The sequence below is a fragment of the Staurois parvus genome, unplaced genomic scaffold (assembly GCF_062004578.1).
Source record: "Staurois parvus isolate SC_StPar_1 unplaced genomic scaffold, SC_StPar_1.0 ptg002170l, whole genome shotgun sequence".
Lineage (NCBI taxonomy): Eukaryota > Metazoa > Chordata > Amphibia > Anura > Ranidae > Staurois > Staurois parvus.
The window spans coordinates 174,540-180,539 of NW_028319966.1; positions in this window are offsets into that span (position 1 = coordinate 174,540).

The window sequence follows — 6,000 nt, forward strand, 5'->3', positions numbered from 1 at the left end:
GAAGGTGACATTCACATTAAGACTCCATCAGAATGTTATGTTCACATTGAGACTGCACTACAATGTGACGTTCACATTGAGCTCCCACCAGAATGTACGTTTACATTGAGACTCCACCAAAATGTGATGGTCATGTTGAGACTTCATCAGAATGAGACATTCACAAGGAGACTCCACCAGAATGTGACGTTCACATTAAGTCTTCACCAGAATGTGATGTTCACGTTGAGACTCTACCAGAATATGACGTTCAAATTGAGACTCCGCCAGAATCTGATGATCACATTGAGACTCCACCAGAATGCAACGTTCACATTGAGTATCCACCGGAAAGTAATGTTCACATTAAGACTTTGCCAGAATGTGAAATTCGCATTGATAATCCACCGGAATGTGATTTTCACATTGAAAAGCCACCAGAATGTAATGTTCACATTGAGAATCCATCAGAATGTGAAGTTCACATTAAGCCTCCACCAAATTGTCAGAGGAACCATGGGAACATCTCCTCCAGTGAAGATGGGGGCAAGGTTACAGGAAAGGAAAGGCAGATACCGGTGGTAAAGGATGCAGGTATTAGATGGACAGTCTGTCACAAGGACCATGATCGACAAACGGTATGTTGTTTCCTGGTTGCTCGGGTTCAGGACATTGCAGATCGGATGGACAGCTTGTTGGATGGGGCTGGGGAGGACCCAGCTGTCCTGCATATTGGTACCAATTAAAAAGTTAAAGGAAGATGGAGAACCCTACAAAATTAATTCAGGAACTTAGGAGCTACTGTATATTGAAGAAAATGACCTCCAAGGTGGTATTTTTAGAAATACTGCCTGTACCTCGAGCCACGCCAATGAGGCAGCAAGATCTTTATCTCATTTCTTTTCCTTCCTTCCCTCCTTCCTTCCTCTTCCTTCTTTTCTCTCTCCGTTCATCTAATTTCTTTCTTTCCTTCCTTCCTTCCTTCCTTCCTTCCTTCCTTCCTTCCTTCCTCTCTCTTCCTTCCTGTAGCTCTCCTATTATCTCCCTTCCTTCCTTTACCTACCTACCTACCTTCCTTCTTTCCTTCCTTTCTGCCTTCCTTCATCACTCTTCATCTCACTTCTTTCTTTCCCTCCCATCTTCCTTTCCTTCATCTCTCCCTTCATTTGATTTCTTGCTTTCCTTTCTCTTTGCTTTTCCTTTCTTCATTTCACATCCCTCCTCTTTCCTTTCTTTCTTCCATCTCACCCTTCATAACCTTTCTTTTCCTTCCTTCCTTCCTTCCTTCCTTCCTTCCTTCCTTCCATCCATCTAATTTCTTGCCTTTCCTTTCTCTTCCTTTCCCTTCCCTTACCTTACCTCCCTCTCCTTATCTCTCTATTCTTCTAATTTCTTTCTATTCCTTTACTGCCCTTTCCTCTCCCTTCATCTAATTTTCCTTCCTTCCTTCTTTCACGGTCTGGGTCAGGTTCAGAGACCAGTTGCTATAGCAGTGTTAAGGCTTACCTGAAACCAGCAGGATCGGTACACCAGCAGGTCACCCTGGGAAATGATACAGGCTCACCTGAGGTGCGGGGTCTAAGCACTAACCGTTTTTCACCAGAGCTCCTGATGGTGGAGATGGATTTGGCTGCGTGTTAGTACCAGGTCGCAGATCTCAGGATCACCCCACCAGGGAATGAGCAAGCTGGAATCCAATAGCAGATCGAACAGGTTAGGGATCAAGCAGAAGCGGAGTCAGTCAACAAGCCAAAGGTCGGTCACAAACGGTAGTAGATGAGGACGAGGCAGAATCGTAATCCAGGAACAAGCCAAAGGTTGGCAGCGAAGGTATAGACGGCAGCAAGAGACACAAGCAAATTGGGTGGAGAAGGTACAATAATCTGGCAAAGAGGAAATGCAGAGACATGGCTTTTATCAGGAAGTTCATGGGAGGAGCAAGGGGTTCAAGGTTCAAGATAAACAGGGCCAAGGCAGGATCAATCAAACAATTGTGAAGGGAGCTGTCCTGCATTCCAGGTGGCTCAGCAAGAAGAAACATTGCCTCTCACCGCAGAAGGCCCAGTTTCGGACCCAGGCTCTGACACCTTCCTTCCTGTAGCTCTCCCATCATCGCCCTTCCCTCCTTTACCTACCTACTTTCTCCCTTTCTTCATCTCACTTCTTTCTTTCTTTCTCTCCCTCCCTCCCTCCTTTCTTTCTTTCTTTCTTTCTTTCTTTCTTTCTTTCTTTCTTTCCTTCCTTCCTTCCTTCCTTCCTTCCTTCCTTCCTTCCTTCCTTCCTTCCTTCCTTCCTTCCTTCCTCTATCTCTCCTTTCATCTCATTTCTTTCCTTTCCCTTCTTTTCCTTTCCCTTCCCTTCCTTTCCTTCCCTTCCTTTCCTTTCCTTGGCCTCCAAGGGAAGGGCCTCCAGGCTCAGGGCTGTTCAGTCTAAAATGCCCAGCTTGCAAGGACCAGCTAAGACAGGAGGTAGAAGGACGATAGACTTTTTTGCTGGCTGTGTTGAACTGGCTATGAGGAGGAGTTGGAGGACAGTACTTTTTTTTAGGTGTGTTTAACGACTATAAGGAGAGGTTGAAGGGTGGTACTTTTTTCAGGTGTGTGTTGGACCGACTATGGGGGTGGGGTGTTGGAGGTCGGTAGTCTATTTTTCAGCACTGTGTTGAGCCGGGTATCAGAGGTACTGTAGTTGGAGGCTGGTATTTTTTTGAGGCACTTGTTGGACTGGCTATGAGGGGGGTTGGAGGCCAATAGTCTTTTCTGCAGGAGTGTGTTGGACCAGCTATGAGAAGAGGTTGGAGTCCGGTACTGTTTTTCAGGCATGTGTTGGGCCGCCTATGAAGGGAAGTTGGAAAATGATATTTTTTTCTTCAGGTGTGTGTTGGACTGGCTATGAAGGGAAGTTGGAGGCTTGTATTTTTTTTTTTCAGGCATGTGTTGGGCCGCCTATGAAGGGAAGTTGGAGGCTTGTATTTTTTTTTTTCAGGCATGTGTTGAACCAGCTATGAGGAGAGGTTGGAGGCCTTTTTTTTTCAGACATGTGTTGTACTAGGATTGAGAGGATGTTGGAGGCTGATACTATTTTTCAAGTTTGTTTTGGACTGTGTTTGAGAGGAGGCTGGAGGATGATACTTTTTTTTTTCAGACATGTGTACATTGGACCGACTATGAGGGGAGGTTGGAGGCCGTTACTTTTTTTCAGGCGTGTGTTGGACCTGCAACGAGGGGAAGTTTGAGGCTGATACTCTTTTAGGCCTGTGTTGGACCGACTATGAGGATAAGTTAGAGGCCAGTACATTGTTCAGGTGTGTGTTGGACTGGCTATGAGGGGAAGTTGGAGGCCAGTAGTCTTTTTTTCAGGTGTGTGTTAGATCAGTTATGAGGGGAAGTTGGAGGCCAGTAGTTTTTTTTCAGGTGTGTGTTAGATCAGTTATGAGGGGAAGTTGGAGGCCAGTAGTCTTTTTTTCAGGTGTGTGTTAGATCAGTTATGAGGGGAAGTTGGATGCCAGTAGTCTTTTTTTCAGGTTTGTGTTGGACCGGCTATGAGGGGAGGTTGGAGGCCAGTAGTCTTTTTTTCAGGTGTGTGTTGGACTAGCTATGAGGGGAAGTTGGAGGCCAGTAGTTTGTTTTCAGGTGTAGGTTGGACCAGCTGTGAGGGCAAATTTGAATCCGGTACTTTTTCAAGAGTGTGTTGGACCGGCTGTGAGGGGAAGTTTGAGGCTGGTACTTTTTCAAGCGTGTGTTGGACCAGCTGTGAGGGGAAGTTGGAGGCAGGGGCAGACTGACCATTTGGAAACTTGGGCACTGCCCGAGGGCCCTGGGTCAGTAGGGGGCCCCAAGAGATGCCCCTGGTACCTTTTTCATAGGCTTTTTTTAGTTTGGGCAAGGATACAGGGGCCCCATGATCCCCTATTGCCCGGGGGCCCCATGAGTTGTCAGTCCGCCCCTGGTTGAAGGCCAGTAGTCTTTTTATAGGTGTGTGTTGGACTGGCTATGAGGGAAAGTTTGAGGCCTGAACTTTTTTCAAGCGTGTGTTGGTCCAGCTATGAGAGGAAGTTTAGATTGTACACCTCTTGAGGGTTAGGGACTGATGTGAATGTACAATATATATGTAAAGCGCTGCGTACATTGATGGCGCTATATAAGTAATATAAGAAATACAGTTGCAAGAAAAAGTATGTGAACCCCTTGGGATTACGTGGAGTTTTGCATGAATTGGGCATAAAATGTGCTCTGAACGTCATCTAAGTCACAACAATAGAAGAACACAGTCTGCTGAACATAATACTACACAAACATTAGATGTTGCCATGGTTTAATTGCACATAACATGTAAACATTCACAGTGCAGGGAGGAAAAAGTATGTGAACCTTTGGACTTAATAACTGGTTGACCCTCCTTTGGCAGCAATAACCTCAACCAAACGTTTCCTGTAGTTGCAGATCAGACCTGCACAACCATCTGGAGTAATTTTGGACCACTCCTCTTCACAAAACTGTCTCAGTGTAGCAATATTCTTGGGATGTCTGGTGTGAATCGCTCTCTTAAGGTCATGCCACAGCATTTCAATTGGGTTGAGGTCAGGACTCTGACTGGGCCACTCCAGAAGGCGTATTCTGTGCTGTTGCAGCCATTGTTTTGTTGAATTACTTGTATGCTTTGGGTCATTGTCCTGTTGCATCACCCATCCTCTGCGGAGCTTCAGTTGGCAGACAGATGGTCGTACGTTTTCCTGCAAAATGTCTTGATAAACTCTGAAATTCATTTTCCCATCAATGATAACAATCCGTCCAGGCCCTGAGGCAGCAAAGCAGTCCCAAACCATGATGCTCCCTCCGCCATGTTTTACAGTGGGGATGAGGTTTTGATGTTGGTGTGCTGGGCCTTTTTTTCTCCACACATAGTGTTGTGTGTTCTTCCCAAACAACTCAATCTTGGTTTCATCTGTATAACAGTATATTTTGCCAGTAGTGCTGTGGAACATCCAGGTGCTCTTTTGCAAACTTCAAACGTGCTGCAATCTTCTTTTTGGACAGCAATGGCTTCCTCCGTGGTGTCATCCCATGTACTCCATTCTTGTTTAATGTTTTCCTTATTGTAGATGTGTCAACAAAAATGTTAGCATGTGCCAGAGATTTCTGTAGGTCTTTAGCTGACACTCTGGGATTCTTCTTTACCTCATGCAGCATTCTGCACTGTGCTCTTGTAGTCATTTTTACAGGACGACCACGTCTAGGGAGAGTAGCAACAGTGCTAAACTTTCTCCATTTGTAGACAGTCTGTCTTATCGTGGACACATGAACATCAAGGCTTTTGGAGATACTTTTGTAACCCTTTCCAGCTTCATGCAAGTCAACAATTCTTGATCGTAGGTCTTCTGAGAGCTCTTTTCTGCAAGGCATGGTTCACATCAGACAGTGCTTCTTGAAATCAGTAAACCCAAAACAGGTGTGTGTTTTTTAAGGGCAGGACAGCTGTCAGCAACACATCCAATATCATCACACTGATTGGAGTCAAGGTTGGCTCACTCCTGGCTCCAATTAGCTCTGGGAGAAGTCATTAAGCTAGGGCCTCACATACTTTTTCCTCCCTGCACTGTGAATGTTTACATTTTATGTGCAATTAAACCATGGCAACATCTAATGTTTGAGTAGTATTATGTTCAGCAGACTGTGTTCTTCTATTGTTGTGACTTAGATGATGTTCAGAGCACATTTTATGCCCAATTCATGCAAAACTCCACGTAATCCCAACGGGTTCACATACTTTTTCTTGCAACTGTAAATAATAATAATAATAAGTCCATCATAGATGTCCAATAGCCCAGGTCAAATGGACAAAAGAAAATGCTCATCACAAATATCCAGAAAAAGAACAACCAGTACCACTGTGTGGGCCTCCAGATGTTGAGGTGCTTTGAGGATGCCCCCTCTTCTTCAGAGCTCTGAAGGGCCAGCCCTGCCTCCGATCCGCCTCCGGGTTTTATGATGGACAGTAGCTCCGGTGATCCTCCGATTAGGC